We start from the raw sequence: 13165 nt of genomic DNA on the forward strand, positions 1-13165 counted from the left end.
AATTCTGCCAAAACCACGGGCTTGTGGTCAGGCAGATGGAAGTCTAGAAATGATTCTCCGATCGAATGTACCTGGTCAAGCGAAGGACAAAGATACTTAGGTGTGCACCTTGGCAACACCAAAATATATAACACACTGAACTGGACGCAGCTGCACAATCGTTTTAAACAGGTGCTAGGTAAATGGAACAGCGTTCGTTCCATGTCTTCACTTAGAGGAAGAGTACTAATAGTTAACCAGATGGCTGCTAGTGTCTTATGGCATACCCTCAAAGTACTCACACCTCCTGAAGAATTTCTCCACCACATTCAAAAGGAAATCAAACGTTTCCTCTGGAACAAAACTAACTGGACAACACACACTCAACTCTGCAAGCCACTCAGCAAGGGAGGTCAAGGCCTGATTTCCCTTGAAAACAAGATTCGATCCTTCAGGATAATCCTCCTCCTAAAGACACTTCAATGCAATCACACTTATGTAACCACCTTCGATTACATCACGAAAGCATCCACCAGAGGACTTACACTTTCCACAATCCTCCGAATGGCCAGTCCTGCACCATCTCCTCCTAAACTACCTACCTTTTACAAAGATGCTCTACAGCGATGGAAAAACACAGGACTCCATCACACACTCACAGGATCAACAGAGTCAGCTGTACTTACAGAACCACTATTTTCAAACAAAAACATCACAAGTCTCACAACTGGCCAGCCTTTTCTTTTCCCTACATGGAACTGGGCAGGAATAAGAGTCATAGGAGACCTCCTAACCCACACCCTAAAGTGGAAAGCATTCACAAGCCTACCAATGAATAACCCAAAAACGGAAAAACAATATCAACAGATGCAAGCCTCCATTATAAAAGCCTATCCAGATATCGCTACACCTCAGGAAATCCGTATTCCTTCTAGAAACTGCTCGGGGCCAATATTTCATCTTGTAAAATCTGAAGCCTCACTTCCAATTCATCCCTCCAACTACAAGAAAATATACCACTTCCTCATGTCAGTGTCCCCATCCTCACCATTCTTATATTCAGCCTTAACACTCTCATCTACAAGGCTGCATATACCACACAGTTTTCAGTGGGATCTGCCATATAAATCAAAATGTGCCAAACCAGATTCCGAAATACAGTGGAGATTATGGCATAACATCTTACCAACTCCTTCAAAGCTCTACAAATTTAAGCTAAGAGAAACGGATCTGTGTCCATTCTGTGACGTTTCAGGCACCCTGGAACACACATATCTGACCTGCCCTGCAAACAAAGTGATAATCACCTATGCCCTGAATACCGCCTCTAGCACCTGTAACTACACACACAGCCAAGAAGACTACTGGAATTTAGTCCACACAGAAGAAAACAGACACAGAACATGCAATTTCATCTTCATCTGCGCTAAGGCCGTCATCTACAGCTTTTACCTAAAACAGACAAGAAGTAACCAGCACCCATCGATCACTGAAGCTGCACAAACCCTCATGCACATCCTCCGTCGGAAACTAAAAAGCAGGCTTCTATTGGAACTTGAGCACTTCAAAGAAACAAGAACTGTCGCGAAATTCCTAGAGGAGTGGAATCCAACTGGTACCCTCTTCTGGATTGACGACGACAATGTGCTCCATCTGAATGATAACTCAGAATGAAACTGAACTGTTAATTTTGAATATTCATTTATATCTCTATTGTACACCCGAAAGGAAAATGTTTTATTTCTTTCTCTGTAAATATACACTTATAATATGTAAATAGTCATTGTTGCCTATCGTGTAATGTTTATTTTAACAAGTTAAATAAAAAAAAAAAAAAAAAAAAAATCTATATATATATATATATATATATATATATATATATATATATATATATATATATATATATATATATATATATATATATATATATAGTAGGGGGGATCCCCCTGATTCCCCGACGAGTTCCGGACTGGTAGGCCAGTTCTCCTAGCATTCTGATGACTCGAATTTTGAAGACTCGAAAGGGGGTTCTGCTCCCTGGCGCTTACGGCCCCCAACCCCCCCGTGTTCTGGACTGGTAGGCCAGATCTCCTAGAATTCTGATGACTCGAATTTTGAAGACTCGAAAGGGGTTCAGCTCCCTGGCACTTACGCACCCCCCCCCCCCCGAGTTCCGGACTGGTAGGCTGGTTCTCCTTAGATTCTGATGACTCGAATTTTGAAGACTCGAAAGGGGTGCAGCTCCCTGGCACTTACGCCCCCCCCGAGTTCCGGACTGGTAGGCTGGTTCTCCTTAGATTCTGATGACTCGAATTTTGAAGACTCGAAAGGGGATTCCTCCCCCTGGCTCCCCCCCCCCTCGAGTTCCGGACTGGTAGGCCGTTTCTCCTTGAATTCTGATGACTCGACACTCAGGGTAGCCCCTGAGTTTCAAATAACTTGACAAAAAACGTGACACAAAAACGTTACATAAAAAGGCTTATCATTTTATATCTATAGGGTAGATATAGTTGTAGGATGAAAGACGCGCGATGATGGACATTGCGCCCTTCAACTGGATTAAACTATAAAAGAACTAAGTTTGATTTTCGTTGCGACGAGAGGAATCTTTATATGCACTTTAGTTGAAAGTGAATTAGCTGATTTCATACGTAGGTAGTATGGTTTTCCCCCTTCCAGAAACTTGGGTTTTTCTTCCCACATATAGAGGCAAATCGGCCATGAGAAGGCACACAATTTTTATACAATATATATATATATATATAAACCAGTGTTGGAGTGGACGGTATATAGTGCTGCGTGTTGATAGTAATAAAGTCGTGTAGTTGGATTTTAAGTAAGAGAGACGATGAGTTGTAGTGGAATAGTGTGCCCTCCCACGATGAGTCCTTGGATTCCTTGAAGGAGTCACGTAATAATGATAATAATAATTTAAATGTATTAAAGTAAAGAAAATATCCGACATAATTTTTCTGTTTTCATAGTTGGTCTACACAACCGAATCACGCGGAGTGTCACTTAATAGTAATATAATCATAATTATCATAACCAAAGCTCGCTGTTTCTTCCTTCACTTTAAAGTTTCTAAGGAGAATCTTTTTATTTAGAAAGCATATAACATTTCTCAATTTCCTTCCTAACCTGTGATTTAAAAAGGGGGGGGGGAGATAAAGAAAGAAACAAATAAGTTGTCGATAGGAGGAGAAACCACAAACGAAATGCAGTTTCGCATGTGCCTTAAGTAATTGTAAAAAGCTGTAATAAAAGAATATTCATTATATAAATGAATAAGTTGTTGATAGACAATTGCTTAAGATGAAATTCTCTTTCAAAAATAATATTAATTTTCATTAAACGAGATAAATCTCTCTCTCTTGTAAATTCAAAATTTGCTTTCCAGTGTAACTATTACGAGAGGAATTGTTTACGTAAGAGGATTGGACTTGATTGAATTGTTTTATATACTTAATATTTCAACACCTCATCCGGGGTGGAGTAGTTAGTATTCGTATTTATATTAATTAGCAGAGCTACTACACATTTTTCTTTCCTTTTCATCAATAATTTATTTGCTGTGCACATGATTCTAATATATTCTCGATAAAAAATAAAACTGTAAAAAAAAAAGAAGTTTCCTCTCTACCTGAAAAAGTTATAAATGGATGTATGATTGTACATAGCTGACAGCTTGTTTGATCTTGCTGAAATGATAATGAGGCATAGTGACAGCTGTACTGTTTCATGGTGAATTCTACCTTAGCACTACACGATAAGCAAAAGTGAACTTAAAAACACGCAAGTGGCAGCCTACGGGCGTAATTTTTATCCTTTCTTTTCAAAGAATGAGTCCGTCATATGTTGTAATTTAGGGCGAGACGTGTATTGCTGAGTAAATAGGGGGATAAAACATGTTATCATATATCCCTTGACACCCTAATTACAAGTCTTGCTCCGTAATACCGGCTTCCTGTTCAAAATGCCCTAAGCAATTTTCGTTTCTGCTGTTTCGGATTCTTCAATTCTTCAACTAGCGACATCTGTTGGACGTTTCAATCGATGATTATTCAGTATCTCCTACTCGTGGAAAAAAAAAAAAAAAAAAAAAATTAAAATAAATAAATAAATCATTTAAAGCGGAAACTAGTAGACAAATTTATGCATGAATAGCACCGGACCCGAACGCTATCGTAACACATCCCGATATAACTATCCAATATATATATATATAATGTCATGATTCAATAATGTAATCAGATTCTGACTTTTCTGGACTCTGGACAAATAATTAACATAAAACTCAGAAAAAAATAAATACCAACTCAGATATTCTTCTATATTTTCTTCCTCATAATTCTTAAGATATATTACTGTTAATTTTCTTAATTCGTGTTATTTTTAAGCGTTTATGTCTGTGGTTTTTAATGATAATATCATTTTTGAGAATTAATACACTGGCTTCATAGCTTTAGTTGCTTCGGTCATAATTCGAAACAAACTCCGAAGATTTAATACACCCATTTTTTTTTTTTTTTTTTTTTTTTTTTTGTCCCAGGTGTCAGAAAGCTTTCAATCTGCAATGAATGTGTTGATCGAGAATAGTCCTGAATTGATTTAGTTCAAATCTCCACATTCAGAAATTCGCAGACAGTAGAATGACTGCACGTTTAAAATTTTATGGCAATCCTATCTATTTCTTCTTTTTCTTAAGCTTCACGAATCCTTAAGGTTCTTAGCTGTAAGCACCACAGCTCTCCATTTTTTCCTATCCTTAGCCAACTCCTTCCGGTTTCTCAGCTTCAGCTCTTACATGTCCATTTCAATCTTATCCACCCATCTTCTGAGGGGTCTTCCTCTAGGACGTCTTTCATTTGGGTGATGTAAAAAGGTTCTCCTCACTATCCTGTTATCCTCCATTTTTTCCAGGTGACCCAACCATCTCATGCGACTAGCTCTGATTTCATTTCCTATTAGTGGCTTCTTATAAAGTTCATAGAGTTCTTTATTCGTTCGCCTTCTCCATTCATCTATCACAGGATCTTTAACTGGACCAAATATTTTTCTTAAGATTTTGTTTTCGAAGCGTTGTAATTGATCTTCATCAGCTTTTGTTATATTCAGTGTCTCTGCACCATATAATACGACTGATCTAATTAGCATTCTGTAGGTATTTATTTTAATTCATATGACAGATTTTTAAATGAGAGGTGCTGAATGAGAAATATGATTTATTACCTGCTTGGATTCTATCTACTAGAGAGTTTTTATCTACTATTCTATCTACTACTGTCTTCTATCTATTACTTGGAATCCTATCTACCAGAGAGAATTATTCGTCCTATAGTACAGTAGTGCTTGGATGAATAGAAATTTGAAAGAAATACTTTCAAATACTTTCGCACAAATGAACTACTTTTTAATACCCCCCCCCCTTTTTTTTTCTTGTCAGCAGTATGACATAACAATAAATAAATTTTAAAAAAATGCCTGTTTAATCCTGTGGAAATTACATTTGCTTCCATAGAGCTAGGCTGCCCAAAACAAGATGACCGTTATATAATCGATTCTAGTTGCTGACTAAAGGAACTTTTTCTATACCTTGCTTCGGTAGATTTTTCCCAAAATAATCGATCTTTGGCAAGGGCAAAAATAGGGGTTATCCCCCTCGTCTCAAAAAAAATCAGCCGTGGAACTCACACCATAACTGACAATATTATGAGTGTCAGAGATTAGGAGCCACGAAATAGCGATAGTTGTATTTCGTACTCTCTTTCTTCCAGATTATTGGTTCATTGATAGCTTGAGCTCACTATCAGTGAAAACTAATAGTTGGCAACTTTCTGCTCGAAAGTTAAGACTATAAAGATCTCCACCTGCTCCTTTTTGCGAAAAAAAAGGCATTATTGGATTTATCTTTTTATTTGATTTGATTCCAGCTCAGCCTCTTTAATTTACGTTTTCTTCTTATCTAACAAAGATAAAGAGATCAAGCCAAAATCTAATATTTCATAAATGGAGAGAGAGAGAGAGTGACAGAATACGTGACCATCTTTATGGAGAAGATGGCCTTGTGTCCTAGGACTGAAGAGGGGTTTGATTGATTTATTCCCCTTGGAGAATGGTGAGTGAATGGAATTCGTTTATTTTATTAATATTAAAACAATTAATATTTTTAATATTAACAAGATGAATATGCATTTCCAGTAATAAAACAATTAAAATTACTTTTCATAAAAAAAGAGAACACTTAGTTGGAAAGAAAGCTAAAAAATTACTCATCAGAATTTAAGTTAAGTTCCTCGTGTTAGGAAAGCTTTAAAATTTTTAGTGCGCCGAGTTAAGTTATACAGCATGTTTCAAAAAGAATGATCCGATTTCAGATGATTATATTTAATAATAAAAATGTGGTACAGTTACAAAATAAATGACCAAGTATGAAGTAAGGCCTAAAGTTTCACCGGTTTCACAAGTACAATGATACAAGTCGCATTCATTTGTGGTTCGTGGTTGCAGAGCTATACAATTTTCAAATCGGGACATTCTTTTTGAAACACCCTGTATAATTTCGGGTTATCCCTGTGATGTCTGTAAGTAAACCTGAAGCTCACAATTCCTTGATAGATGTTACAGTCACCTTACCGGCCATTAAAGATCAAATACGCATCCTCAAAAGCTTCGTATCCATCATAAATTTCAATGTAATATCAATGGTATTACAATTTTAATATGCACTTCGCATCCATGGTAATGTGGACGTATGTATACGTCCTGGCCGGTAGCGTGGTTAAAAGATCATACATAATACGTGATGGCGTTTTGCCTAGTGCTCATACATTTGATTCGCGATTCTGATATTTGATATAAAATGTGACTTAATGAATTCAACAAATATTTTTACTGACAGTGAATAGTCCTACTGGTATAGTCAACCGGTTTGGTTCTTGTATAGGCTCATAAAAACTAATTCAGTAGGTAAGTTAACCTTTTTTCCGAAGCAACGGCGATACGCTAGGCCTACTGCCATCAGCATCGCCATTGTTTCATTGCATCAGTTATTATTTTAGAAACTACCTATTATCACAATACGGTAAATAGAAATGGAAAGCATGTCCTGTTCTCCAGAACAAAACGTGGGTCCAACCACAGACCTGCCGTACGAGGAACTCACCTTCAAACAGCTCCTGGCTATTTTCAAGCATATTGGAAATCTGCTACACACAAAATGGCCAGGTAAGGTAGTAGTTCATGAAATCCAAGAAGTTGATACGGACGACGTTCAACTTCTTGAACTACTCCAAGACAACGCTACTGAAAAAACCACAACGGCTGAAGATCATTCCCGTACTGACCACACTGATTTCCAGGAGGTTCGCGCAAGCAAAAAGCGCAAAACTGTGACCTCCGAAACACCAATTATAGATGTCATGGAAAAGATGGCTCTGCCCCAGCCTCACCTACCTCCGCAAGGGAAAAGATCCCCCCGATTATCCTGCGTGAGAAGAACAAATGGATGACTCTAAAGAGCATAATGAACAACCTAAAGATCTCATATAACAATGCAAAGAATATCACAGATGTGTAAAAATTCACCCTAAAACTGTCACAGACTATCGTAGGTTAACAGCAGAACTAAATTCCAGAGGAATTCAGTACCATACTTTCTCACTCGGTTCGGAAAAAAATCTCAAGGTTGTGATTAGAGGCGTGCCTGAGGATGTCTCCACCGATGAAATCATCACAGACCTGCACTCAAGTGATTTACCACCTATCAAGGTCAGCAGGATGACCAGGAGGGACAAGACTCCAATGCCATTAGTGCTGATCGAGATCAGTCAAACCTATAAACACATATATGACTTGACAACCATCTGTGGATTAAAAATCTCGGTAGAACCGTTAAGGAAGAGAGCTTCTACTGGGCAATGCCATAGATGTCAAAAGTTTGGGCATGCCCAGAAAATGTGTAGGGCCGAATTTAAATGTTTGAAGTGTGGGGTTGGTCACCCAACCAACACCTGTTCTAAATCAAAATCTACCCCGGCTAAATGTGCCAATTGTGGCGGTCCTCACACATCCAACTACAGAGGATGTTTGTACAATCCACGTAACAGGAAATCTGAAGAGGGACCATTCTCTCCTTCCATCAGCTCGCCTACATCTGCGGCTACTTCACAGCCTCCTAAAGTACAGAATAAAAACGCAGAAGCCCATCTGTTGAAAACTGAGGTCCCTCAAAAAACGACTCTAAGCTGGCAGCCCAGGACATATGCGGATGTAACCCGCCCTAAACAGACATCCCTAGAACAGTCAACATCACGCCCAAATATGACAGCTATCCCTGGCAAATATGCTATTAGATTTCAGCAGATCTAATCCTTCACAAAGTTCTACTAACAGATTTCTAAAAGATACTCAAGTCATCATTTCAGCGCTCACTAATGAACGGTAAAAAATTAAAACCAGAAGCCCTAGAGATAATAGCCTGGAATGCAAACGGCTTAAGAAATAAGATCCTAGAACTCCAAAATTTTGCCCACAGACATCGGCCAGATCTTCTACTAATAAATGAAACGCATCTAAGACCAGCAGACAATCCCAAAATCTATGGATATCAGTCGTATAGAACTGACAGATCAACCCACAGAGGTGGAGGCACGGCAATTTTCATCAAAAATTTTATCTCTCATCACTCCATAAACATTCCTACTACCTCCAATCTTGAGATCACTGGCAACGAGATTCTCACGAGCTCAGTAGGCAAATTAAAAATTTTTGCAGCATACCATCCACCGCAAAAAGCACTACTACCTTCTGATTTGAGCGCCATATTTGACACTGGAGAGCCTACCATTGTGGCAGGTGATTTAAATGCCAAGCATTCTACCTGGAATAGCCACTCCACTAACAAAAATGGACAGATACTACAGAACTATGCTGATTTCAACAACCTTCACGTAATAGGCCCTGCTGATCCCACCCATCACAACACCTATGGTAGGGCCGATGTATTGGACATAGCCATACTGCAGCACATCAGACTCCAATACAATCTAATAACAATCAATGATTTATCATCAGATCATAATCCAATAAGGTTAAAATTAGGAAATCTTGAAAAATCATCCCCATCCCCTCACTCATTTATTCCTTGGGAAAGGCTTTCCAAGATGCTCCCGAAATATATTGGACCTGTTCCCATCATTAAATCAAAAGAGGAAATTGACATAGCTGTCAAAAATCTAACAGAACAGATTACAGCAGTTACTACCCCTGCAACCACCCACAAGTCCAACCACCTGCCTGAAGATACTATGAATCTGATTAGGGAAAAAAATAAGGCTATAAAAAGATACCATAACACTAGGGTGCCACAAGATAAACGGATCTTAAATAGGTTAAATTCTGCAGTGAGAGATGCACTCGCAGCTCATAGAACTCAACTCTGGGAAGAAAAACTGACCTCCATCTCCGCTGACAGCCACTCTGTATGGAATCTTATCCGAAAGATCAAGAACAAAAATAAACCTCTTCCCCCTCTGCAAACAGATTCAGGTCTCATCCACACTGATGCTGATAAAGCTGAGGCAATAGCGAATCATCTTGAAAATCAATGCAAACCCGCATACGGTCACCTTGACATTAGTCATATCTACAAGATACACCGTAATGTCAGATATTCACTCGTCTGCTCCCACACACTCTACTCAAATCACACCCACCTCACCTGCTGAAATATATGCTATTATTCAGAAATTCAAAAATAAAAAGGCTCCTGGACCCGACGGCATCTCCAACAAAGTTATAAAACTTCTACCTAGCAAAGCTATTGTTCATTTGGCAAACATAATCAACTCCATACTTCACTACAAGTATTTCCCTTCCTACTGGAAATTGGCGTACATTGTTCCAATTCATAAACCTGGAAAGGATCCCACTCTGCCACAGAATTACAGACCAATCAGTCTCATTTCTAATCTCGGAAAAATAGCTGAAAAGGTAATTCTTACTAGGCTTCAAGATTCTGTACTCCTGTTAAACATCCTGCCTGAGGAGCAGTTTGGTTTCAGACATTTGCATAGTACCACGCAACAAATACACAGATTGGTGGAACATATCATCACAGGTTTTAACTGGCGCCAATGCACTGGGGCTGTTTTCCTAGACTTAGCCAGTGCATTTGACAAGGTTTGGCATTATGGTTTACTATACAAGCTTATATCATCCGGTATCCCAATCGGAATCATTCAACTCTTAAAGACGTACCTCTGCGATCGACGCATGCAAGTGAGACTAAGTGGAGTTCCACAAGGGTCCTTACTAGCACCAATCCTATTCTCCTTATACCTGCATGATATACCACACAACCCATTATCTTCAATTAAAGCTCTTTACGCTGATGACACAGCAATATTGGCCAGATCATTAAAGCCTCACTTAGCCATCAAGAAACTGCAAGAAAACCTACTGCAAATAGAGCAATATTTTGCCAAATGGCGTCTCCAGGTGAATCCTCAGAAGAGCGTAGCCGTCTTATTCTCTAGAAGATCAGTGCTTCCCAAAGAAGATATTCTCCTCTTTAACACAAAAATTCAGTGGAAAACAGAGATCAAGTACCTTGGTGTAGTGATGGACAGTAAACTGACTTTCAACTCCCATATCAAGACTCTCTGTGCAAACACATCCAAAACCATAGCCCAGCTCTATCCGCTAATAAACAGAAACAGCAAACTGAGCACCAGAATCAAACTTCTCATATACAAACTGATGGTTCGTCCAATACTCACTTATGCCTCACCGGCCTGGAGCCATACTTCAAACTCAAATATCATTAAATTACAACGCATTCAGAACAAGTGTCTTAGAATGATCCTGGGCGCTCCATGGTTCATCCGAACTGTCCAACTGCACCGCGACACGGAGGTCCCCTATATTTACACCTTCATACGGACTATAGCAACCAAATTCTTTTCAAAGGCAAGTGTGCATCCTAACAGACTGATCCAACTGGCCGCTGACTATGATGCAACGGACTATTCTAAGCACAAAAGACCTAAAGCCATCCTAAATCCCCTCACTGAGGATTAATCTCCTAGCCCAATCAGGGCGAGCAATATAGCTCATAAACTCTTTCCACTCACAGTCTCTGTTAAGATAGCCAGGAATATGAAAAGCTTTTGCTTCACCCGTTAAGCCAGTAATGTTACTAGTTACTAGCGTGGTTAAAAGTCATTCCAAAGTTATTCGCTTTAGAGCATGTATTTCTTTTTCGGCTAATTTAATTTTGGTGAAAAACAAATATTTAGAAAGATGCAAATTTCAAAGGCCAACTATTTAATAAGAAATGAACATATTATTATTATTAAGAATCCTTCATTGAACTCTGCATATTGCTACGAGCTATTTGTTAAACTTCAAGAACCGAAATAGGTATATCATCTGGTCAGGACTATTGCCCTTAGCAACAATAACTGGCAGGTAATTAAAATATTGGACCTCTAGTCGGTACACAGGTAAATATTTAAATTAATAAAAATAAAATTTTTTTTTTCGCCATACATACCCCCCCCCCCCCCCCGTGTAGAATTCAGTGTACATGGTATTCATAATACCATCTACACTGAATTACCCACACTCAGTCTCCATGAGTTAGACTGGGCTAAAAGGGCTTGCCTACTCCCTAGAAGGCGAAAAGAAAGAAAAAAAAAATTTTTTTTTGCTTTATTTTGAAAAAAAAAAAAAAAAAAAAAAAAAGACGTTAGCGGATTTGTTTATTTTTTTCCCTGCGATATTTCTTGAGAATAATTTCGTTCTAAAAGTTATCATGTGCATGTACTTGAATGTTTTAATGGCAGTCACCATTTAGTTGGATGCCTTGCTTGGTAATACTCGAACACGTAGGTGAAAGCTTTGACTTGACAAGATCGAGTCGATGCATGACAAGGAATGCTTCTAGTTGTCACTCAATTCAAAGTATTTTTGAAATTAGACGACAGTAGAGATATTATTTTGCCTTTTCCAGCTACTAACATTTCTGCACGACTTTTGAACTGCAGAAACTAAGAGCAGGTGCTTATGAAAAAAATAATTTCAAAACTATTTTTACGTGATGTCTGAATTTTCAGAATACCGCGTTGCTGCACTTTCTTTTATTATTTTATGGTTACGATTTAATTTTGAAATTTGATAAAATATCCTGTCACTGTCGCCCTTCTGATACAGGTGCCTTTGGTAACTGCTCCATGCTGTAGCTTTTGTAAGGTACTGTTTGCCACTGCAAATAATCTGAGTAAAATCAAAATTGAAACAACTCTAAAATGATAAATAAATATAAAGATTCTAAATACCAAATTTCATTAAATTCTGTCCAGCCAGTTTAACAATTCTTTCTGTTTGAACCATTTTGCCAAAGAAAAAATGTCTGATTGAAACAACTTAACTACTTGGTAATTCTAAATACCAAGTATTTAGATATTATGATGTGGAGCTGATCTTTCAATAATACTAATGTTTAAGGAAAATAACAGTTGAGGCAAACAACATTTGAACGACTGAACTCAAGTGAAAGTTGTCGGTCATGAATAGATGGCATACTAAATTCATATTCAACCACTGCAGTAACAGCCATACATACACCAACATTCTATAAAGTCACTATTTGACAAATTATTAAGGAAATTATTCTATTTCTATTCTATTATCTAAGCTTCCTAAGTATCCCTCTTCCAAAACAAGCAGAATGAATGGCAAAGATTATCTCTTCAGTCATCTTTTAAAAAATTTTAAAAAGTGTGAATAACGGAAATTTGAAAATCAAATTTTCCATTATTTGCACTTTTTTGTTATATCACTGTAAATTGGGGTATAAAGTATTAACTAAAAAACTTAACAGAAATAGCTAGAATACATACAAAGTGCCCACAACATACTTATTTGAATTACACACATGCATAAAAAAATTGCTTTTTTGCTTTGCAAAACAAATATCATTTAATTTAGGTTTTTTTAAAACTTGTATATACTTTTCTCACATTAGATTAGATAAGAGAGAAAGGAATTTCCATTGCAGAAAATAAACTGTACACTCTTGGACAAGTTAACCATGTTGAAACACATACTGATCTGACTTTAAAAACCATGTTTCATTCCAATTATTTTTGTATTTTTTGTGCTAATAATGTATTTTAATACA

This window comes from Typopeltis vanoorti, chromosome 22, assembly GCF_054136105.1.
Source record: "Typopeltis vanoorti isolate ZY-2024b chromosome 22, IOZ_Tvanoo_1.0, whole genome shotgun sequence".
NCBI classification, from domain to species: domain Eukaryota; kingdom Metazoa; phylum Arthropoda; class Arachnida; order Uropygi; family Thelyphonidae; genus Typopeltis; species Typopeltis vanoorti.